At 44.3% G+C, this 25,898-nt stretch overlaps 1 long non-coding RNA gene across 1 annotated transcript in view; it reads right to left on the bottom strand.

Annotated features, from left to right (window-relative positions):
* Positions 1-3,547: 3,547 nt before the first annotated feature.
* Positions 3,548-25,898, bottom strand: part of LOC132518577 (uncharacterized) — a 48,187-nt gene continuing 25,836 nt past the window's right edge. Inside the window, exon 4 of the long non-coding RNA XR_009539921.1 lies at positions 3,548-3,738. This is a non-coding gene — a long non-coding RNA (uncharacterized LOC132518577). The remainder of the gene's footprint in view (positions 3,739-25,898) is intronic.

Below are 25,898 nucleotides of genomic sequence, written 5' to 3'. Positions count from 1 at the left end.
CAGGCCCAGTAGTTGTGGCACACAGGTTTAGTTGCTCTGCAATATGTGGGATCTTCCCAGACCAGGGCTCGAACCCATGTCCCCTGCATTGGCAGGCAGATTCTTAACCACCGCACCACCAGGGAAGTCCCACAACGGTCATTTTGTAATGTACAGGAATATCGAATCACTGTGTTATACACCGGGAACTAACATAGTGTCATAGGTCAGTTATACAATCAATACTTCAATTTTTTTTTTAATGGAAACACTGGGAAGAAATGCATCAAAATGCTAACGGTGGTTATCTCTGAGGGATTGTAACTGTTATTTTTCTCTTTTGCGTTTATGTATTTCTAGTTGTCTTCAGTGAACATGTAGTACTTTTAAAATTAAAACAAACAAACAAAAAAACAACTATATGATCCAACAATTCTACTTCTGGGTACTGGAAGGAAACAGAAATACTACATCAAAAAGATATATGCACCCCCACGTTCACTGCAGCATTATGTATAATAGCCAACACATGGATGCAACCTTAAGGAGCTTTTTTTTTTTTTTTTTCCGGCCGTTCAGTGAGGCTTGAGGGATCTTAGTTCAGGGACTGAACCAGGCCCTGGCAATGAAAGCATGGAGTCCTAACCACTGGACCACCAAGGAATTCTCCCTAAGTATCCACTGATGGAAGAAAGGATAAAGAAAATGTGGTGTATACATACAATGAAATATTACTTAGCTATAAAAAAGAAACCTTACCATTTTCAATGACAAAGATAGAACTTGAGGGCATTATGCTAAGTCAGTCAGAAAGAGAGAGACAAAAACCGTATGACCTCTTATATTGGAAACTTTAAAAAAAAAAACACTAAATTAATAGATCCAGAGAACAAATTGGTAGTTGCCAGAGGCAGAGTGGTGTGGTCAAAATGAGTGAAGGGAGTCAAAAGGCACAAACTCCCAGTTATGAAATAATTAAGTCCCAGGGATATATAATACACAGAATGGTGACTATAGGACTATATTATATACCCGAAATTGAAATTAATAATACTGTCTTCTGTATTTGAAAGCTAGTAAGAGAGTAAATCTTAAATGTAGTCCTAGGGGCTTCCCTGGTGGCACAGTGGTTGAGAGTCCACCTGCCAATGCAGGGGACACGGGTTCGTGCCCCGGTCCGGGAAGATCCCACATGCCGCAGAGCGGCTGGGCCCGTGAGCCATGGCCGCTGAGCCTGCATGTCCGGAGCCTGTGCTCCACAGCGGGAGAGGCCAGAGCAGTGAGAGGCCCACGAACCGCAAAAAAAAAGGAAAAAAAAATGTAGTCCTCACAAGAAAAATGTGTAACTATGTGTGGTGACGGGCTGTTAACTTGACTTACTGTGGTGATCACTTCACAATATCTACAAATATTAAACCATAACCTTGTACGCCTGAAACTTGTTATACGTCAATTATATCTCAGTTTTAAAATATGACACAGTATGGATATGATAAGGCTAAGAATCCACTTTGTGGAGTCCAGCACACCAAGTAAATATAGGTGATAAATGCAGATGCCAATATTTGGCAGCTAAAAAAAATAACACCAAGTTTTTGTGTTTCTTTGGTTTTGTTTTTAAAGCGAATGGTGGGTTTTTTTAATTTATTTATTTTATTTATTTTATTTTTGGCTGCACTGGGTCTTCAGCCAGTGCAGCCAAATGCAAATCAAAACTACAATGAGGTCTCACCTCACACCAGTTAGAACGGGCATCATCAGAAAATGTACAAACAACAAATGCTGGAGAGGGTGTGGAGAAAAGGGAACCCTCTTGCACTGTTGATGGGAATGTAAACTGATACAGCCACTAGGGAGAACAGTATGGAGGTTCTTTGAGAAACTACAAATAGAATTACCATATGACCCAGCAATCCCACTACTGGGCAAATACCCTGAGAAAACCATCATTCAAAAAGATACATGCACCCCAGTGTTCACTGCAGCACTATTTACAATAGCCAGGTCATGGAAGCAACCTAAATGCCCATCGACAGACGAATGGATAAAGATGTGGCACATATATACAATGGAATATTACTCAGCCATAAAAAGGAACAAATTGAGTCATTTGTAGAGGCGTGGATGCATCTAGAGACTGTCATACAGAGTGAAGTAAGTCAGAAAGGGAAAAACAAATATCATATATTAACGCATATATGTGGAACCTAGAAAATGGTACAGATGAACTGGTTTTGCAGAGCAGAAATTGAGACACAGAAGTAGAGAAAAAAACGTATGGACACCAAGGGGGGAAAGCGGTGGGGGGCAGTGATGAATTGAAAGATCGGGACTGACATGTATACACTGATGTGTATAAAATAGATGACTAATAAGAACCTGCTGTATACAAAATAAATAAAATAAAACTCAAAACTTAAAAAAAAACAGTGTTTGGAGAAGTGGAAGATTTCCTAGTCACAGGTGAGAAGGTGAATTCACAAAACGAGGTGAAAAAACTGAACTTCATTGGGCACGTACTCTTTAACACACATCCATACACAACCAAAGCAATGCTGCCAGAAGCTTCTCTTCTCCCCATTTAACCAATGAGTGAGAAACACTTGAATCCCACAGATAGGAAATGGCAGCGGGGTAATTTGAACCAGGTTAAACTAAGAACAACAGGCCCATGTCCTTTCCACGATCACACCATGATTTGCACAAGCCCTTGGCAAGTCTCTTGTTGGACGCCTTCCCACATACAGGGTTGTCTTGTGCAAGATACCAGGGCTCCTGGGATTAAGGAAAGCTGATGAGCAAATTCATTGGAAGACTGAAACCAGACCTTTTTTAAGCACTAGAATAAAGCTGATGCGACTATTCAGGGAAATAATGGGAACAGTTTTTTTTACAGAGTGGCTGCTGTGTGCCAGAGGTTTTGCACATTTATCCCCAACTGTCTCCAAAATTCTGCAAGTAGGGATTATTATCGCCGTATTATAGATGAAGCACCTGAATCTTAGAGAAGTGATGTCATTACTCGGGGTTCCACAGCTAGTAAACTGCAGAGCTAGGATTCAAACCCAGGTCTGCTAAATCTAAAATTATACATTTTCCCACCCCACTATACTACCCTACCTGCGGCCTCAAAATCAATCTCCATTTTCCAAGGGTAGAAGGAGGGACTGCAACAGGTGTTGTAAAGATAGGAGAAGGTGGCGACTCCATGGAAGCTGACGCCTGAGTCTCATGGGCAGACCTCGGGCAGGATCACGAAGGTGTAGCTGGTAAGGCTGGTCGTTCCCCAAGGGGCCTTTAGCCCATGCCCGTGATGATCATCTTCCATCATATACATCCTCCATGGACTCAGAACTTTTCAGCTGACGGGGGCCACTGAAATATTATCACCAATATCCTCTACCTGCTCCCACGCCAGAGAGAAAAGCACATGAACTGGGGCCCTAGGGCTGTCACTGACTTGCTAGGTCAATTGGGTAAATATGTCATCTCTCTGAGCATCTGCACCAAAAAACAAAAAGGAATAGGCTGATAAAATCCACTTGCAACAGAGAAAACTTACCTTCAAAGGTTAAAAGGGGGCTTCCCTCATGGCGCAGTGGTTGGGAGTCCGCCTGCCAATGCAGGGGATATGGGTTCGTGCCCGGTCTGGGAGAATCCCACATGCCGTGGAGAGGCTGGGCCCATAAGCCATGGCCGCTGAGCCTGTGCATCCGGAGGCTGTGCTCCGCAACAGGAGGGGCCGCAGTGGTGAGAGGCCTGTGTACCGCAAAAAAAAAAAAAAAAAAGTTAAAATGTCCTGCATTAACCCAATTTCCAATGGGGGCGGTGGGGGAGAGGGCAGGTACTTTCCCCACATGCCACCAAACAGTTCTCAGACACCAGCTGGGTGTCCTACAATTTCACTCAGTCCTGACACTATCTACCCAGCGATAGCATCAGATTCCACAGGATAAAGGCTCAGTCCTTCAGGACTGCTCCCCAGTCAATTCCAGAAGCCAACTGCAAGTTCAGGTTGTTACATGTACTTCTGATTTGGAGGTTATAACCCCACCTTGGGTTCAAGTAATTTGCTAGAGTGGCTCACAGAACTCAGGATACATTTTACTTGCTAGAGTATCAGTTTATTACGAAAACATAAAACTCAGGAACAGCCAGAAGGAACAGATGCCTAGGACAAGCTACGGGGAAAGGGGGCGGAGCTTCCATGCTCTCCGAGCTCAACAACCAGGAATCTCTCTGAACCTAGTCTTCTTGGGTTTCGTTACAGAAGTTTGACTGATTAAGTCATTGGCCATTGGCAACTGAACTCAATTTCCCGCCCATCTTCCCTCCCCAGGCCAGGGGGTGGGACTGAAAGCTCCAACCCTCTATCACGTGTTTGGATCCACGGGCAACCAGCTCCCATCCTCAGGTGCTTTCCAGAAGTCACGTCATTACACAACAAAATACATCTTTATGGCACTTATCACAGGAAACTCCAAGGTTTTTAGGAGCACTGTGCCAGAAAAAGGGAGGAAGACCAAATATATATACAGTTTTGTTTTGTTTTTTTAACAAATTTCTTTTTATTTTTGGCTGTGTTGGTTCTTCGTTGCTGCCCGCGGGCTTTCTCTAGTTGCAGCGAGCGGGGGCTACTCTTCGTTGTGGTGCACGGGCTCTAGAGCACAGGCTCAGTAGCTGTGGCGCACGGGCTTAGTTGCTCCGTGGCATGTGAGATCTTCCTGGACCAGGGATCGAACCTGTGTCCCCTGCATTGGCAGGCAGATTCTTAACCACCGCACCACCAGGGAAGTCCCCAAATATATATTTATTACAAATCACAACATCGCACTTGGCAAGAACTTACCATGAAAAATACACTATATGAGTACACTTTGTTAAAACTATAAACTTCATGAAGATATGGATGAATCCCAGAGACAGTATCTAATCTGTAGTAGGTTCCTGGGATCGTTATAACAAAGTACCATAAACTGGTTTAAAACAACAGAAATCTATTCTCACACCATTCAGGAGGCCAGAAGCACAAAATCAACGTGTCAGGAAAACTGATTCCTACTGGAGGCCCGAGAAAGAAACTCCCTGCCTCTCTCCCAGCTTCTGGTGTTTGCTGGCAATCCTTGGTACTCCGTAGCTTGTAGATGTATCACTCCAATCTCTGCCTACCTCATCTTCACATGACCTTCTTCCCTGTGTGTCTGTGTCCTTTTCTGTCTAAGGGCACGCTCCTTGGATTTAGGGTCCACCTTTATCCAGTAGGATTTCATCTCAATTGTAAAACAAAAAATGTTGCCCCCGCCCATTCTAGTTCTACAAGGATTAAGTTGCAACCCACTGCAGTTGCCCACCAACAGTAAGCTGTGAGGGGAATTCAGGATGGAGGAAAACAGGAAGCATTCTGTGCTTTGGATATGCAGGCCCTAGATAGTTAAGATGCATATGTAAGGAAAAAATTTCAATGCCCCCAGATTCTTGCATCTTCCCAAACACAGAAGAGCACTAAAATCATTAATTTGAGATGTCTGTTCTTTGTGATGAGCATTAATCTTTTTACTACAAGTTTTTCCCAATAAATAATTCATATATATCTTGGTTCTTCCCTTACCTCTTTGGAGCAGTTCCTCAGAGCTATCTGAGAGGCTAATCTTCTGGGCTATAGCCCTCAGTAAGGTCCGAATAAAACTGAAACTCTCTTACATTGTGCATTTTTCTTGGTCATGCACAATCTTTACCTTAATTACACCTGCAAAGACCCCAATTCCAAATAAGGTCACGTTCTGAGGTTCTGGGTGGATCTGAACTTTGGGGAGGCACTGTTCACCCCACTACATAATCTAATGTCTTCAAGTACAGCTGAGGAAGCTGAGGCTTTACAAAGGGAAATGCCTTACCCAAGGTCATACAGTTTTGCGTATAAACGATATTAGAAGGAGGACAGACACGGGCACTGTGTGACTTTCAGAGACCACACAGTGGTGGACAGACCTTCACGGATCAAGACAAATAAGCCCATCCTGCATGAAGAAAACCCAGAGAGAGTCTGCCCAAAGCATGTTCTGCAATTCCAATCCATATTTCTCCTTCCAAGGGAACATAAGGTGGGCATTTTGCGCCACAAAAAAATCACTGAAGCCCGAGAGAGAAACCAGAGAGCCAGCAGTGCGTCACTTGCCAGTTCTTTAACCAAACACACAGAGAGTTAGAAGCCACCACCTCTGATGTCCTCCCCCTACAATTTCCTTCACTTACAGTTTCAAAATCCTGGCGGTATTAATCAGAGAAGTACCAGACCCGGTCCACAAGTTTATGACGTACGTTTCTACTGCGTCTGCGCGGCGTCCTTGGGTCTCCTGGCCAGGTGTAGCCACTTGGAATTAAGGGGCAACTTGATCCTGGAGCCGTTTCCCCATGCTTTTCTGCTTGATTATAAATATGACTTTGTGAAAATCCAACCACACCACTGTCTCCATCGGGCTGCATTCTTTTCAAAACTCAACCCTCCTTCATGGGCACAGAGCATCTGTTTCAAGTCAGAAGGCAGGGCAAGGCTGTCTCCCCACATGACACGGCTCAGAAGCCCCAGCCGTGGTACTTGAAACCTAGTGGCCTGAGATAATTGGCCTCCAAACCAAATTCAGCTGCTGAGACCTGATCAGAAACTGCTGGGTTTCTTTTTCCCTAAACTGATCTAATTCCCACCCACAAGCCCTCTGACCTTCCTTCCTTTCTTGGAAATGCCTGGAGGACTGCTTGGGTGGGCCCCAAAGCCTCCGGGAGAAGAAATAGGACTGAGAGGTGCAAAGGGGATGAGGAAAAAAGCCAGACACAAAAGGTCACATATTGTATAAGTCCATTTATATAAAGTGTGCAGAACTGGTACATCCATAGAGACAGAAAACAGATTGGTGGTTGCCAAGGTCTTGGGGGAAGAGGGTTGAGGGGCGGCTACTTAATAGTTAATGAGTTCCTTTTGAGGCTGATGATGGGTGCACAACAGTGTGAATGCACTAAAGGAAGCTGAAGTGTATACTTCAAAGTAGTTAATTTTATGTTGTGTGAATTTCACCTCAATTTCTAAAAAATTCTAAAAGGGAAGGAAAAAAGAGGGGGAAGGGGATGAGAAAGGAAGCCCTGCCGCTGAAGTGGGCTTTCACAAAAGCCAGCCTCAAGGACAGCAGGGACTCAGTCTAAGTTAACCCCTCCCTTTCCAGAGGGAAGCCTTAGGCTGCACGCCTGTGGCATTTTCCCAAGGAGCTTCAGCTGAGAAATTGCAATCTGCACCACCTGGTTGTCCCCTAAAGCTAGAAAGTTCTCCTCTCTAATGGTCAGCTCAATCATGGGTTCTTTTCTCTGATAATGTTTTTAAAGAGAGAGGGCCTACCTATTTCAGGGGCTTAAAATGAAATAAAGTGGAATTAAGCGCAGTGGGGAAAAAAAAATTTTAATTTAGGATTCTCAGCTTACTTATTCAGAAGTGCTAAAAACGTGCATTGCCTTTTCTAAGTTGAACTGAATCTCTGTTTTGAGCCCCCATCCTGCTGCAAAGCAAAAACTTAATCTCATTCAGTTCAGCCTCTGCCACTTTGTCCAGGATCACACCTAAATTCTATATGAATGTGAATTCTATGCGAAGGTGTCTGCCCCTTGCTGTCCTCGTGTATTCCCGTGAGCTGCTGAGATGTCCCGATATTCATCTGGACCTCTGGACGTGTCTTGTCTACTTTTGCCTCATCTATCCAGTAGGTCTTCTCTAGGTCTGCAGGTTCTCTATGCCACCTCTCTGCTCCCCACGGATGTCTGGGAACCCTTGGTGGCCCCGATGCCATGCTGGGACCATCAGAAATGAGGGGGAGCTAAGGCTGTTCACCCACTTGCTTGCTACCCTTAGACACGTGGAAAAGTCATTCTCATGCGCTCCCACTGTTTCTACTCTACTCCTTTCATGCCATGTTATGGCACAGGCTATCTCTGGGAACGTGCCCAGGTTCTGCCGACAAAGTAGACACAGGTCTCCTCTACTCTGGGATTCGCCAAACCTATATGTGGTCTCTAAAGTGGGATTCAAATCCACACCTGATTTGAAAACACAAGTACTTCTTTCTAAACAACACTACCTCGTTGCATTTAAATGGGCACCTTAGAAAGACATCAGTATTTTGACTACAGTTCGGGTAAGGAGACTTTCAGGTAGAAAAACTGAGATACTCCTACAGAAGAGCCTCAAGAGCATTGTTAATGGGGTGCAGAAACAGAAACCTACGAACAGAAGGGTGTCAGTGTGCCCCACGCACTCTGCACTCCCACCCCTCACTTCTCCAGGGTTCCCCATAGGAAACCCCTGAGAAGAAATTAACTTGGAAAAGTCAAAAAAACCCCACAGGAGTCCATACAAAAATGAATATCTGAAAATTCCAGGCAATGGACAAACCTTGAAAACATATACTAAGTGAAGAGAAACCAAACACAAAAAGCCACATATTGTATGATTCCATTTATACGAAATGTCCAGAATAGGCAAATCCAGAAAGTAGACTGATGGTTGGCAGGGGCTGGGAGGAAGGGGGAATGGGGAGTGACTAAATATTTAATGGTATGGGGTTTCCTTTGGGGGTGATGAAAATGTTCTGGAATTAGACAGTGATGATGGTTGTACAACATCATGAATGTACTAGAAGTTACTGAATTATACAATTTAAAATGGGAATTTTCTATTATATGAATTTTACCTCAATATAAAAAAAATATTCCAGGGACTTCCCAGGTGGCGCAGTGGTTAAGAATCCACCTGCCAATGCAGGGGACACGGGTTTGAGCCCTGGTCCGGGAAGATCCCACATGCTGCGAAGCAACTAAGCCCGTGCGGCACAACTACTGAGCCTGCGCTCTACAGCCCGCAAGCCACAACTACTGAGCCCGCATGCTGCAACTACTGAAGCCCACGCGCCTAGAGCCCGTGCTCCGCAACAGGAGAAGCCACCGCAATGAGAAGCCCGCGCAGTGCAATGAAGAGTAGCCCCCGCTCGCCACAACTAGAGAAAGCCCAAGCACAGCAATGAAGACCCAATGCAGCCAAAAATGAATAAATAAATGAATAAATAAATAAAATTAAAAATTACTTGAAAAAAAATTAAGCCAGGGGACTTCCCTGGTGGTCCAGTGGTTAAGACTCTGTGCTTCCACTGCAGGGGGCATGGGTTGATCCCTGGTCAGGGAACTAAGATCCCACGTGCCACGTGGTGCAGCCAGAAAACAAAAAATTAAGCCAAACATAAACCCCCAAACTGAAAAATACAATATTTGAAATTAAAAGTTCACTAGATATGATAACAGCATACTGGATATTCTGAAAGTATAAGTGAAAGTGAGGGCAGGTCAACAGAAATTATCCAAACTGAACCACAGCAGAAAAAAATTTTTTTAACATGAACAGAGCATTGATGGGAAAAATTAAGTAGTCTGACATTGGTGTTATTGGAGTCTCAGAAGAAGAGGGCAGAGAAAATTGGTCAGAAAGCAAATATCTGAAGAAATAATGGCTGAAATTTTTGCAAATTCGATAGGAAAAAATTTCAATCTACGATTCAAGAAACTCAGAACACCCCAAACATGATAAATATCAATACAAAGAAAACCATGCCTGGGCACATCATAATCAAATTACTGATGAGTAAAGATAAGGAGAAAATCTTTAAAATATCCAGAAAATAAAAGACACAACTCATACAGAGGAACAAATATAATCGCAGCTTACTACTCATTGGAAACAATGGAGGCCAGAAAACAACATCATGACATCTTTAAAATGCTTCAAGAAAAGTAAAGGGGCCGCTCCTGCAACATGTGAAAAACCTACCCATACATGAATATTATTTTCTTCAAGCACCTGCTCTCAACAGAGGAAAAGTTCAATGTTTTACCATTGATACAAAGGTAGCCCTGAGCTTTTAGTCTAAGTCCCAGCTCTACAAATATACATTAGCTGAGTGCTATTTATCTCTTTGAACCCAAGTTCTCATCTGTAACTGGGGATGATAATAGTACCTTCACCTCGAAGGGCTGCTGGGAAAACTAAATGAGGTTGTAAATGTAAAGCACTTAGCACAGTACCTAGTAAGTAATGGGCTAGCGACCACAGGGTGAGCGGGAGATGCAGAAGACTCAGACAATGTGGTCCATGTCCCCCAAAGCTCTTTCCAACCAGCTAGGCAACCAAGGTCTATGGCAAGGATACAGGATGTGCTGAGGGATCAAAGGCGCGATTCCAAGCACATCTTTGAGACCAGGTGAATGGAACCACATCTGAGTTACCTGAACTGAGACTGTAGGAAAGGTAGCTCCCTGGATTAAAACTAGAGGCTGTTACTAAAGAAGTGGGGGTAGTGGAGGAGGGAAGGCAAAGAACAAATGTTCACCATGCAAACTAAAGGGGGAGCACAGTTTTTTCCTCAAGGAGCTCATGTATAAGGAAATAGTTTGGTAGGAGACAGAATACAAGGCACTAAGCGTTATGATAGAGGGATGGGCAGGTTATAAAGGGGCAAAAAGTGACAGGAGAAAGGGGTGATCAGAGGAGATTTCCTAGAAAAAATAAAATTTGAAATGAATATTCAAGAACAAGTAGGAGTCCCCAAACAAAAAAGAAGGAAAAGATCTTTCAGGCAAGTGAAGAGAAGAGACTGGAAGAATGGGTGGGAGAAGAGGCAGGAGAGACAGAAAGAAGCAGATCATACGCTGCTTTGTAAGTCATGCTAAGGAATATGACTTTTTCCTCTAATGAGTAGCTTTCAATGTGTTTTCCTTACTAAGAGCCACGATAATAAAATCATTTCACATGGCAACCTGGACCATACGTACATACATATAAATGTCATATGTATAGATGTATCCATATGTACATATGAATCTCAAATGTAACTACCTTGGAAAAATATTTGGCAGTTTAAACAGGCATCATACATCCACCCTGTGACCCAGAAATTTTACTCCTGGTAGTATGGCCAAAAGGAATGAGTGGATATGCCCACAAAAAGACATACCCGGGAATATGCACAGGAGCTCTGCTCCTAATAGCCAAACACTCGAAACAGCCTAACTGTCCATCAACAGGAGAATTGTATGATTAAATTGCAGTATATTCATACAATGGAATACGATGATGAAAATGGACACACTACAGCGACATGTGACTTCATGAATGTGTCTCAGACATAATATTGAGCTAAAGAAGCCAAACCCCAAAACAGTATATATTCTTTGATGTCATTTAGTTCAAGAATAGGCAGAACTAATTGAAGCAGGGGGAGCAGAGGTGGGTGTGGGGTGTCATAACTACTCCAGTTATGACAGGGAAGGGGCAGGAAGGAGCTTTCTCAGGTGCTAGACATGTTTTATATCTAGATCTGGGTTAGTGGCTAAATGAGAATATGAATATATGAAAATTCATCAAACTGCACACTTAAGACCCTGCACTTACCTTGAATAAATGTTATACCTCAATGCAAAGTTGTTAAAAATCATGCCACACTATCCTAAATACATGTCAAACGTGGAGCTCAAATTCCCATTTAGAATATGCACTTGCGTTTATAACAATCTGAAATAAACCATAATGAAATAAACAATTGTCTCACAAAATAATCCATGTGATTGAGGCTGACATTTAGTCTATTCAATTTTTTTTTTTAAATGTTGGCTGACTATAACTCACTACACTGATTACATGGCCCACTAAAGGTCGTAATCCATTATTTGAAAATCTCAGTGCTAGACAATAGGGATCCACTGAGGGTTTTAAGAGGAGTGACCTGAACAGGCTAGGGTTTCAGAAAGCTCCCTCTGTGGCAACGTGGAAGATGGATTCAATGAAACTGGATCTGGGAGATCAGGTGAGGAGGCCATTAGGTTTGGGGAGGGTCCCTAGAAGAGGGTCTTGAGCCAGGTCTCTTTCTTTCAGATTGTGGGTTTTTATCTATGCTCTGCATTGATCTGACCCTGCATCACACCTGGCCCCTGGTGCCTGACACGGAGTCCATCGCACCCATCCTACAGGTGGATGGCATTCCCTGTTGGGAGTGGCTGGCTGAGAGGAAGCATGCCCATCCTTTCCACCATCGTTGCAGTGTTACAAGGACATGGGGCTGAAGCCTTCCCTCCCTCTCTTCCCAACAAGCAGTGGTTGCTCCATAATATGATTAGAGACAGGGGTCTAGGTCAAAGCTGACAAGGAAAGAAAGCAGTTTGTATGTCCCTGTCCTTTCCCATACATCAAACAAGCCACTTCATGTGTGTTACTTCAGTTCATTCCTACAACAGCCCTTTAGAACAGGTATGATCATCTCCAAGGATGAAGAAAAGTGAGGCTCGGAGTGGGGAAGTGACACTACACATCCACGGCCCTGAAGCTGTTATGTGATAAAGCCAGGCTTAGAATCCAAATCTGCTGATAGAAGGTCCAAACTATTAGGCTAATGTGAGCGCGTCCCATCTTGATTTGAAATGCTGGCCTGATTCATGACATGTGCTAATGCCCATGGGCTCTGTGAAATCTTCCAGGGAGGGTGGAGAAACCTTGACTAAGAAGTCTGCCCTCTGGGTGCACTGGGATTTCATGCTCTTTGTTTGAACTATGGTAACTTATGACTTTTCTCACTTCTGTTTTTTTTTTTTTTTTAGTTAACTTATTAATTTATTTATTTTTGGCTGCATCGAGTCTTCGTTGCTGGGTCTTCGTTGCTGTGTGTGGGCTTTCTCTAGTTGCGGCATCCGGGTGCTACATTTTATTGTGGTGCATGGGCTTCTCATTGCAGTAGCTTCTCTTGTTTCGGAGCTCACGCTCTAGGCGCACAGGCTTCAGTTGTTGTGGCACACGGGCTCAGGAGTTGTGGCTTGCAGGCTCTAGAGCTCAGGCTCAGTAGTTGTGGTGCACGGGATTAGTTGCTCTGCGGCATGTGGGATCTTCCCGGACCAGGGATCGAACCCGTGTGCCCTGCATTGGCAGGCAGATTCTTAACCAGGGCGCCACCAGGGAAGTCCCTTTTTCTCATTTCTTTAATCTTTGTTTCAGTTCTGCCAAGGGTTCTGACTGTCGCAGACCTCACAGCTCCAGGACCCAGCACTGGGCAACTTTGGCAATTGGTCCATGACCTCATCTCTCCAGCCAGGGATAACAGGCTAGGGAACTGGTGATGGATGGCAGGTATTCTGGAGGCTCCAGGAGAGTGGAGGTCAGGAAGGGCCATGTCCCTGGATACCAGGCCCAGCCTGGCCTAACAACCATCCCTATATTTCTACACAAGTGTCACAAGAAGATGAGGAGAAGCTGCTGAAATGCCTTGTCTCTGAGGCACCATGTTTCCTTTTAGTCACCGCCAGAGACTTCTGGGGGCAGAAGAGGATTCTAGTGGGAAGTCTGGAGGCCATGCCCAGCTGGAGCTCTCAGAAGGAGAAACTGAGGCTGATGAGTACCTCCCAGCAGCTCTCATCGTGGTGCCCACTGAGGAGGAACTTCCAGATCACACACAAGCACGTGTACCCGCGTGAACACACACACACTCACACGTGTCAGCCAACCCAATCCCTGCTGTCTCCGTCCTGTGCCCTGAGAGGCCTATCCTTTGGGCTTCCTTGCCAGCTGGCTTGGCACGTGCCCATGGGGCGGGCTCTAGCCAACCCCTTGCCTCTAGTTTTAGGAAGGAAGAGGCATCTGTTCCAGATTGACCCCTGAACTCTGGGAGACACTTGTCACATTCTCAGTGGTTCTCAGGGAGCGCCCTCACTTCATTCAAGGTGTGTGTGGGCAGGGGGAGAAGATACACAGCACCTCTCAAAGAAATTCCTACTCTTGGTCACTCTCCCTCCACAATCTACCTGCCTCTTTTATATTCTTAAAGTAGCAAAGGGACCAGGTTTTTTGATCCCCATTTAGCATGTCCTGCACAGCTGGTCTATCACCTCCGTTAGATATTAAGGGCTCTGTTGGGCTGCACCCCACAGGCCTGCAAGGCCTGCACTTGCCCAGCTTCAAGACTGAAGAAAGCCCTGGAGTCAGCAACAGAATCATCAATGGTTTAATGGATGCGGGAGCTTCCATGTCTGAAGCAAGGTCCTGGAGCGACACCCCACCACGTGTAGCAGACGGTGAGCAGGACATGGTGGTAATCTTCTCTGGGGGAGGTGGGGGGAGGAGAGATTACCAGATAGAGGAGGCTTGACATCTGGTAGGCTCGTCAGTTACCAGGGAAACCAGCAGAGGGGCACGCCCCTCCCTGCCCCTTTGATAAGAACAATCACCAGCTGGGGTCTGGGGCAAGTACATGGGAAGGTCAGTCATGTTCGTAGGGTGTAGGTGAAGCAGGCACTGGTCAGGCACGGGATGTACAGAGAGCAAGAGAGGAGCCATCCTGAGTGGCCCGACCATACAGGCATTTAACACATTTTGTTCTCAGCTCTTGGGGCACTTCCGAGCAAGAGAACCTGAGTGTTAGAAAATCAACGATTCCTGGGAGTGTGCGGTGCGGGGGCAAGATAGAGGCAAGAGATTAAGAGATACTAACTACTGTGTAGAAAAGAAATAAACTACAAGGATACATTGTACAGCACAGGGAATACAGCCAATATTGTATAACAACTTTAAATAGAGTATAATCTATAAAAATTTTGAGTCACTACGCTGTACACCTGAAATCAATATACTATTGTAAATCAACTACACACAATGCTGAAAGCTCAGCTTCTCTGTACACAGGTACTGAAGCCGAGTGGGGCCTGGGCACAGAGGCCTCCTTTTGTCCCCCATTTCTTGTAGGCAAGACTCCAGCCTCCATGACCTTCCCTGAGTTCCAAAGGAATACAAAGAGGCTGAGCTTTCAGTAACAGTGCAGAATCAAATCTCGGAGGCAGAGTTCTGGGTGAAGTAGAAAAGGATAGCTTTATTGCTTTGCCAGGCAAAAGGGGACACAGTGGGCTCCGGCCCTCAAAAACTATGTGTCCCAACCCGGGAGGATTTGATGAGGAATTGATGGTTCAAAGGTGGGGTCTCTGACAAGATTAGGGTGTGTGCAGGGCCTGGGTGGTCACATCTCCTAATCTTGATGAGCTTCTCCGGTCCCTTTAATCTCGCCTCAGGTGCTTTCTGGCTGCTCCTCCCTTGATTAGCAACTGTTTGAATCTGCCCTTTGGAACTCAGGGAAGGTCATGGAGGCTGGAGTCTTGCCTACAAGAAATGGGAGACAAAAGGGCCTCCCTGCCCGGGAGCCCTACAGGGCCCCACTCAGTTTCATGCCTCAATAAAAAGAAAGAATAAATAGAAAAACAAATTAATTTTTAAAAATGCCATAACCCTCCTCCTTCCCTCCTTCCTTCCTCTCTTTTTTGTGCACCTGCATATAGTGGATAAATTCCAATCCTATATGTATAGGTGTGCGCGCGCGTGTGCACACACACACACACACACACACACACTTCCCATACACACACAAATACAACAAGTAGCTGAAAACAGAGTCTAAGAGACCTAGGTGGTGGAGGTGTTATCTCCACAAGTATCATCTGGGCCCCAAATACCACACGTCAATGACCCCTGTGCCTGGGTCTCCCCAAAGGTCATCACTAGATCTGAGGTTGTGTCATTGAGTCCTGGCATCATCTGAGCCAATAATCAGGCCAAAATAGATGTTTTTGACGAATGCCTTTCCTGTCGGCAATGCACTGCTCACAGTTCACAAAGCCCCTCTATACCCCTCACTCTATCTCACTCTTGCACAGAGCTCTGTGAGAAGAGAATATTATCTGTCTCTGGTAAAGATGAAGATGCTCATTTCAAGCCTATTGAAGTTCTGAAACAGGAGGGAAGGGGGCAGAGCACAACCTTTAAAAGAATGACATACGAGTTGAGAATACAACATAACTGGTTAGAACCAACTTGGTCCAAGATGGCAGAAGATTTGACTTCCAGTAGACCTTGAGCCTCATTATATGCTCATTGTAATACATTAGCATAAGCTAAATGACGCACCCACAGGCATCATGACAGTTCCCAGGTCAACCATATAAGGCCGAAAAGTGGGCAGTGGCTCTGTTCCTGGAAATCCCCACCTCTTCCCTAAAATAGTTGAAATAATCCTCCCACTCCTGCCTGTGAAATTACCCAGCCCATAAAAACTAACCATCATATATTTCAGGGCCTCTGGCCTTCTGAGATGACCCACACTCTGTCTGTGGAGTGTGTTTCTGGACTGCATTCTGTCTATGGAATGTGTCTCTCTCTAAATAAATCCACTCTTTACCTATCACTTTGCCTCTCACTGAATTCCTTCTACACGGAGATATAAAGAACCTGAGCTTCATTAAGTCCTGAGAGCAGGTGTGCAATTTCAATGAACAGACAGTGGGTTTGGGGGCTTCCCTGGTGGCGCAGTGGTTAAGAATCCGCCTGCCAATGCAAGGGACACAGGTTAGAGCCCTGGCCCGGGAAGATCCCACATGCATGGAGCAGCTAAGCCCATGCGCCACAACTACTGAGCCTGAGCTCTAGAGCCTGCGCGCCACAACTGCTGAAGCCCGCGTGCCTAGAGCCTGTGCTCCGCAACAAGACAAGCCACCCAATGAGAATCCCACACACCGCAACAAAGAGTAGCCCCCTCTCGCCGAAACTAGAGAAAGCCCACGCAGAGCAACGAAGACCTAACACAGCCAAAAATAAGAAAAGTTTTAAAAAGACAGTGGGTTCAAGTGCCAATCTGGGCTTTGGCTGGGTTCGAGTCCCGGCCCATGGGTTCAAGTCCTAATCTAAGTTGTGCAGTTTCAGTTCTTTTCTTTGTTTGTTTTTTTGTATTTATTTATTTATTATTTATTTTTGGCTGCGTTGGGTCTTCATTGCTGTGCATGGGCTACCTCTAGTTGCGGTGAGCAGGGGCTACTCTTCGTTGTGGTGCACGGGCTTCTCATTTCAGTGGCTTCTCTTGTTGCAGAGCTCGGGTTCTAGGCGCGTGGGCTTCAGTAGTTGTGGCACACGGGTTTCAGTAGTTGTGCCTCGTGGGCTCTAGAGCGCAGGCTCAATAGTTGTGGCACATGGGCTTAGCTGCTCTGTGGCATGTGGGATCTTCCTGGACCAGGGCTCGAACCCGTGTCCCCTGCATTGGCAGGTGGATTCTTAACCCCTGTGCCACCAGGGAAGCCCGTAGTTTCAGTTCTTAATGAACCAAACTAAATACAGTGGAAGAAACCCTGTTTACTTTCCTTCCCCCTCCCCAAACTTAACTACACCGATACCTCTCCTCCCCTCCTGCAACACTGGGAAAACATCTAAGGCCCGCCTGGGCTCTGGACCCCATCCTTCTGCTTCTCAGGGGAAGTCCCATTTACCATTTATTCCCTCCCTCCTCAAGTAGCTTCAATCTCTCTCTCTCTCTTTCTCTCTTCTGGACCTTCCTAGTCACCTAAGATTCATTTCTAGCATGGTAGAAAGTTAGGCTTATAGAAGAAGATTAGAAAGAGGAAATGGATGAAGGAGAAGAGAAAAGGAAGGAAGGGGAGAAAAAGATGGGAGAGATGGAACTGCCTATTTGCCCGCGAGCAACAAACGCACTTGCAAGTCTTCCGACTTGACACTTCCACCCACTATTGCCTTATTGCTTTCCTCTTCTTCACAGCCAAACATTTTGGGGGAAAGGTCTGTATATGTCTCTACTTCTTCACCTCCTGTTTATTTCTCAACCAGCTGCAATGTGGCTTCTGTCCCTTCCTCTCCACTAAAACTGATTTAAATTCACCAGGGAGCATCAAGGTGCAAAATCCAAGACTGAAAAAAAAAAACGGTTTCTCCCAAGCACGTGGTCTGAGGATGACACTTCCTCCCACGTTCCCTGAGACTCTCCTTTCCCCTGTCCTCTGTGGCCCTACCTTTTCCTGACGTGTACCCTCCCTCTCCATCTCCTTTGCTTTTTTTCCCCATTAACCCTTAAATGCCAGGGCTACTTCCTAAGTCTCCTTCATTCCTTGCGCTCTTCACTCCCACAGGGAGATGACATTCAAATCCACAATTCCAACCACCAGTATCAGCTCCCCACTGATGACTACCCAAACCACATCATAACAACAACAGTAATCAATATTTATTAACAGATAACAAGCAGCAGGTACCATCATCAGTCGTAGCTCATGGATAAGCAAACTTAAGTAACGAGGCTGAGGTCACACGGTTATTAAGAGGCAGCTTTTCAGGTCCACTCATGACCACTTCTGGTTTCCAGCAAGATGAGAAACTGACAAGGGCTGCTAGCTCCCTCTCTCCAAATCAACCCTGAAGAACACATGAAGGTGAAAGGGGGGTTGATGAATCTGACAGCAGCCTAGGAAATAAGATGACAGTCAAGTGCCAACCAGGTGACAGATTCCGAAGGGGATCCTAGAGCCACTCCTTTCATGTGTTTCTAAGGGGCTGGGGGTGGAATTGCCTGCCAGTCAGTGCTTTGGGGCAGAACAGCAGCAGTAGGGCACTGGCTCGGCTGGGGAACAGAGAACAGCAGGTGCACACAGATGGCCTGGCTCTGGGCACTCCTCCCCAGGCCTCCGGGGCCTAAGGATTGATCATTTAACCCCCGTGACACCACCCCGTTACCCCAACATCAACCAATCAGAGAATTGTGCACGAGCTGATCACATACCCCGCGACCCCCTTCCCCCACCTGGTTTTTAAAAATGCTTTGCTGAAACCCTTCGGGGAGTTCAGGGTTTTTTTGGGCGTGAGCCACCGTCTCCTCGACTGGGCCCGCAATAAAACTTTCTCTGCTCCAAACTCCAACGTTTCTGTACTGTTTGGCCTCACTGTGCGTCAGGCGCGCAAACTTGCATCTGATGACAGTTCGTTCCAGGTTGTCATTCCACAGCACTCACCCTGAAGTGGACACCTCCACACACACTCACACTCTCAGCACTTGGCAGAACACAAGCCATGGCCAGGCCTTCCAGCCCTCCCTCTGGACGAGGTGATGAGCCCCCCAGGAGGTTAGTGCATGTGAGCTCTCACGGTAAAATAACTGATGGGAAGCACCATAAAAGAAAGTCAAAAGGGCATTCAGTGAATATCAGATAAAGCACAATAAACAATATCAAATACGCACAACAAGTATCTTCAAACACATAGAAGAGGATCAGAGTTCATAAAACAATTCAAGAACAAACACGTCTATTGAAAAACCATAGGAACAGTAAGCAACACTGGGTTGAAAAATAGTTTGAAAAAATATAATGGTGAAAAAAATGAACTTCGATAGATTGATTGAAGAGCGGAATGAATAAAGCTGAAGAATGAATTAGCAAGACTGGAAATTCTAGTCTAGACAATCACCCACAGGATAACTGGGAAGAGACTAAAGAAGTATAAAATGAAAAAATAATTTTTTTAATAAAAAAGAAGTAAGGGATATGCAGGAAAGAAGTAGAATTGTCAGCAAATCCCAGAAGAGGAAAAAAATAAACATGGGTAAGAAAATATCTGAAGAAACAATAACCAGTTTTTTTTTTCCTAAGATTAGAAAGAAATGAAAGACTTTAAAAGATCTTAACAGAGTAACAGATAGGTATGAATAAACCCACTTATAGTGACATTACAACGATAGTTCAGAACATCAAAAGCAAAGAGAAAATGTAAATGCTTCCAAAGAGGAAGAACAGATCACCTCTTAAAATCAGACAATGGAACTTTGAAAAACATTTATTCAAGTAATATATATATTAATAAAATGATATATAAAATTATAATTATTAAAATTATATATATGTATATAGTATAGCACACCAATTAAAACACACGGCTTGATTTTCACAATGTGAACATATCTGTGTAACTAACCCCCGTATCAAAAAAGATAATGTTACCCACCACCCAACAAGTCTTCTTGGCCCTTACCAGTCACCATTTGCCCCCTAAAGACACCCCTATCCTTACGGCTAACTATCCTTAGTTTTTGCTTTTTTTGAATTTTATATAAATAGACACACACTGTATATACTCATTTGTAACTGGCTTCTTTTGTTCGACATTATGTTTGTAGGATTCACCATGTGGTTGTACCCATGTAGCAACTGTTCATTTATTCTCACTGATGCAAAGCAGAGTTTCTCAATCTCAGCACTATTGACCTGTGTGGGCCAGGTAATTCTTTGATATGGGGAGGCTGTCTTATGCACTGCAGGATGTTTCGCAACATCCCCGGTCTCTACCCCCTAGATACCAGTAGCAATCCTCTCTTCCTGCCCCAACAAGTTGTGATAACCAAAAAATACTTCCAGACATTGCCAAATATCTCCAGGGAGGTAACATCGTCTTCTCTTAGCACTGCTGTATAGTGCTGTATAGCACTACTCTGTATGAGCATATCAAAGTTTATTTATCTCTTCTACTGTTGAAGGACATTTAGGTTGTTTCCAATTTGGGGCCTCAAAGAATAATAATACTACGAAGGGAAACAACATTTTCAACAGTTTTAAAGGAAAAGAACATCAAACCCAGAATTTTCATCTATATAAAAAGTCTCAGTTTTATCACTCAAAGATCGCCTTTGAAAATATTTTATAGGTAATATTCCAGCAAGACGAGAAACAAATCCATAGGAAAGCTGTACACCATATGTGAAATAAAGGTGAGTAAACAGCACAGCAAAGATACCATCATCTAAAACAGGACAAACAACTTCCACTTCTGGGTAGGATGTAGGTTGAAACAGGCCAACACTGTCACTAACAGCAACTATTAAGACCAGACAAATTACAAAAAATCACGTTCTAAAGGTGTCAAAGGCCTGTGGCACTAATGAGGAAAGGATGGGCTAAAAATCTCAGGGAGGGCAGACTAGTTTAGAAGAGACCTGTCAGATAGGCAGCTGGTATATTCCCCTGGGAGCATTTGCCAAATCTGGCCATGGGTTGAGGACTAGGGACTTGGCCCAGGCAAATAGCCACTGTGAGGGGAAAGGGCAACCATCAAAGCATTCTGCTATTGCTTAGGGCTGGAATGACAAAATCAGAACAAGGAGCCTCAGGCACATCTGTTTTTCCTGAGTACGCATTTGCTGACTCCAAAGGCTAGGGGTGCAGCAGGAGGATAAATGAGCTAGGCTAAAAGCTTTTGAAAGTCAAATAAAATCTGAGGCATATGCTAGGTCATAAAACAAGTCTGAATAAAGGTAACAGGATTGAAATCATACAAAGTGTGTTTTTCAACCACAATGGAATTAAATTAGAAATCAGTAACAAAGAAATCTGAAAACTCCTCAAAAAAAAAAAGGAATTCCCTGGCAGTCCAGTGGTTAGGAATGCCGGGGACCCAGGTTCGATCCCTGGTCAGGGAACAAAAAGATCCCTCAAGCCGTGCAGTGCAGTCAAAAAAAAAGAAAGAAAATTCCTCAAATATCTCGAAATTAAACAACATATCTCCAAATAACCCATGGGTCAAAGAAGAAATCACAAGAGAATTAGAAAACATCTTGAACTGACATAACAGATCAAAATTCCTGGGATGTAGCTAAAATGCTTAGTCAGAAATGCACACCTTTAAATACCTATATCAGAAAAGAAGAAAGACCTCAACTTTCTACTTAACTTTCTAGACTAACTTTCTATCTTAATATACTAGAAAGAGATGAAAAACACAATAGAAAAATGTATCAAAGATCTCTTTGCAAAAGAGGATAACCAAATGTCTGAGAAAGATATGAAAGGCCCTCAGCTGTTCTAGTCATTAGAATATGCAAATGAAATCCACCATGTGATACAAACCCATCAGAACCAGAATGGCTAAAATAAAAAGGATGGAAAAATAACATGTATGGGTGATAAAGTGGAGCAATTAGAACTCTCTTACATTGGGGATGGGGTGTAAACTAGCATGCCTACTCTGGAGATCTGTTTAGCCTTATTGACCAAAGCTGACATACTAAACAGGAATGCTTACCTATGCTCACCAAAAGCCATGCACTAGAATGGTTACGACAGCTCGCTTCAAAATCGCAAACAAAACAAGAAACCGTAAATTTACCCAAATGCTCATCAAAACTAAAATCAATAAATAAAATGCAGTATGCCATATCATGAAATACTATACAAGATACTACATGACAATGACCAAAACTACAGTGACATACAACCACACAAATGAATCTACAAAAAGGCTGAGCATAAGAAGATAGATACAACAGAAACAAAAACACATACTGCATGACTCTGCATATAAAGTACAAAAATTGTCAAGATGTATATATTCTTTTTTTTTTTCTTTTTTTTGCGGTATGCGGGCCTCTCACTGTTGTGGCCTCTCCTGTTGCGGAGCACAGGCTCCGGACGCACAGGCTCAGCAGCCATGGCTCACGGACCCAGCCACTCTGCGGCATGTGGGATCTTCCCGGACCGGGGCATGAACCCGTGTCCCCTGCATTGGCAGGCGGACTCTCAACCACTGCGCCACCAGGGAAGCCCCATATACATTCTTTTAGCAGTCAGAATTGTGGTTTCCCTTAGTGAGGGTATAGGTAGTGACTGGAAATAGGAATAAGGGAAGTTTCTTGAGTGTTAGTTATGTTCTGGTTTTTATTGTGCTAGTTACACTAGTGTATGTATTTTCTGAAAATCCATTAAGCTATACCCTTATTATATGTTTGTGTTTCTATATGCATATAATACTTCAATTAAAGTTTTCAAAAAATCATGTAGCAAGTGACTGAGACAGGATTCACACACAGCTAGTCAGACTTAAGAGACTGAATCCTAAATCTTAAATTTAGAATCAGGGTTACATCATTCTCTGCAATAGTTGAGGGGGAAAAAATTAAGTATTCAGAGAAACAGAACAATAAGATGTGTATATATATATATATATATATATATATATATATATATAGGGGGAGAGAGAGAGAGAGAGAGAGTGTTTTTTGTTTTTTTAGAAATTGGCTCATGCAATTCTGGGCGCTGGCAAGTTGGAACTCTGTAGGGCAGGCCCGCAGGCTGCAGACTCAGGAAGGAGCTGAGTTGCAGCTGAAGTCTGAAAGCCTCTTGAGGCAGAATTCCCTCTTCTTCAAGGGACCACTGTCTTTTTTCTCTGAAGGCCTTCAACCGACTGGATGAGGTCCACCCACATTACGTGGTGTAATCTGCTTTACTCAAAGCCGACTGATTTAAATGTTAGTCTCATGTTTTTGAAAAAGCCTTCACAGGGGCTTCCTTGGTGGCGCAGTGGTTAAGAATCCGCCTGCCAATGCAGGGGACACAGGTTCGAACCCTGGTCTGGGAAGATCCCACATGTCGTGGAGCAGCTAAGCCCATGTGTCACAACTACTGAGCCCGCGCGCCTAGAGCCCGGGCGCCAAAAGAAGTCACCGCAATGAGAAGCCCGTGCACCACGATGAAGAGTAGCCCCTGCTCGCTGCAACTAGAGAACGCCCACAAGCAGCAATGAAGACCCAACACAGCCCCAAAAAATAAAATGTTAAAAAAAGAAAATACCAGTCTTCCCTGGTGGCACAGTGGTTGAGAGTCCACCTGCTGATGCAGGGGACACGGGTTCATGCCCCAGTCCAGGAAGATCCCACATGCCGTGGAGCGGCTGGGCCCGTGAGCCATGGCTGCTGAGCCTGAGCATCCGGAGCCTGTGCTCCGCAACGGGAGAGGCCACAACAGTGAGAGGCCCACGTACCACAAAAAAAAAAAAAAAAAAAAAAAAAAAAGGAAGAAAATACCAAGTGTTGACAAGGCTATGAGAAAACACCAACCAACCCTCTTGCACTGCTGATGGGAGAGAAAGCCAGAACAGCTAAACTGGAGAGCAATCTGGCAGAACTTCCATCCTTCATCAGTTCTAAGATACACATTTTGTGTGTGCCATGAACTGAGGGGTGATGTCCTGCAGATAAGCCTATGTCCATGTATCCAATTCCCACTGGAGCTTAAATTCATCACGATCTTACTGAAGTCATCGTCTTGCCCTACCCCCTACTCTGTTTCTTCTAGTGAACTCCCTACCAGGTTTACGGTATCACCATCTATTCAGTCACCTAAGAAGGTAACTTGAAAGTCAACTTGTACTCTTCCCACACTCCCTCCCTGTCACGCCTCAGTGGGTTACCAGAGACAACACTATTAACATTTTTTTCTAAGTGACTTTAACTTTTTTTTCCTCAACCTTGAGATCTTACTATTATAGATATAATTTTGTGTCTAGGTTATTAACCAGAGGAAACAAGCATTTCTCCAATCATTAAAAATAAATCTTATAAGCAATATGAAAGATTGCTTCAAAATTCCTCCCTTTAGAGGAGAATTTAATTTTAGCTGCTAGGTAAACACCTTTTTATACCAGTGTAAGGGATTCAGGGGACAAGAGAATGATATAGATGAGATGAGATTGGCCATGTGTTGATAATTCCTGAAGCTAAAGGATGGATTCATGGGAATTTATTAACACTACTCCTTCTACCTTTGTATTTGAAATTTTCCATAATAAAAAAGTTAAAGAAAAAAAGTGTAAGGGATTCAATATTTCTCAGAGAAGGCCTCTCAGGGCATTTCCTCGGAGTGCTGACCCTTGGGAAGGTCATGTGATGTAAGGGGTTCTGCTTACCATCTGGGGCCCTGTACTCAGACTTCGATTCTAATACCAGTGTGCCTCTTACCAGTCACGACTTAGGAAGTTTCCTTTCTGAAATTCAACTTTCTTTCCCTCCCTCATAGGGTTATTAAGAGGGTTAAAAAGAGCCAGAGCCCTACAAAACAAGAAGCAATCCCATTTATACAAAACACTAGAAAATGCAAACTACTCTAAAGTGACAGCCATCAGTGGTTGCCTGGAGAGGGTAGAGGCAGGGAGGGGTAAGATAACGGGATTACCAAGGGGCATAAAGAAACTTTGGGGGGCTGATAGACATGCTGTCTATCTTATGGTGATGGTTTCAGGTGCAAATACTTACATTAAAATTTTTCTAATTGTACACTAAAAAAAAAGGATTAAAAGAAATATGTGTCAAGCACTTAGCACCACACCTAGGGAAGAGTAAGCACTCCATGAATACCAGCCTCCATCATCATCCTCCCTTTCATCATCAAGGTAATTAAGCATTAAGAGAAGCAGACACTCCTAAAGACTGGTTATATCTCCTGATGTTAAAATGGCATCTCAGAGCTTGTGGTCTTGGCTTATTTGATCCTGCATATTTCTGTTCCAATTAATCCTTAACTGCTTCTTGAAATGCAGGAGCATTTTGCCTTCAAAAGTGAGCATTTAATTAATGCTCTCACACATTCTGCGTCCTACCTTCTTATCCTTGAGAAACTTAAAAAATCTAGGACTTCCCTGGTGGCGCAGTGGTTAAGAATCCGCCTGCCAATGCAGGGGACACGGGTTCGATCCCAGGTCCGGGAAGATCCCACATGCCACAGAGCAACTAAGCCCGAGGGCCACAACTACTGAGCCTGCACTCTAGAGCCCGCAAGCCACAACTACTGAGCCCGCGTGCCACAAGTACTGAAGCCCGCACACCTAGAGCCCGTGCTCTGCAACAAGAGAAGCCACCCAATGGGAAGCCCACGCACCGCAGCGAAGAGTAGCCCCACTCACCACAACTAGAGAGAGCCCATGCGCAGCAGCGAAGACCCAACACAGCCAAAAATAAATAAATAAATAAATAAAAATATAAATAAAAATCTAATCGCCAACTTTGGCCTCAAGTCACATGTGAGAAAATAACAGTGTGGGCTAAATACTATGTTGTAAAATGAGAAGAAGAAAGAGAACTGTATTAGCTGAGTACCAACTGTGAGCCATAATCTGGGCTACATGCTTTTTTCACTGAAATTCTGCATTGTAGGCACATTTCTCCTTCCTGGCAGATGAGGAAACCTTGGCTCAGGAAGGGGAAGTGAGTTGCCCACAG

Source organism: Lagenorhynchus albirostris, chromosome 3 (genome assembly GCF_949774975.1).
Source record: "Lagenorhynchus albirostris chromosome 3, mLagAlb1.1, whole genome shotgun sequence".
Classification (NCBI taxonomy): domain Eukaryota; kingdom Metazoa; phylum Chordata; class Mammalia; order Artiodactyla; family Delphinidae; genus Lagenorhynchus; species Lagenorhynchus albirostris.
This window is presented reverse-complemented; position numbering and strand designations above follow the sequence as displayed.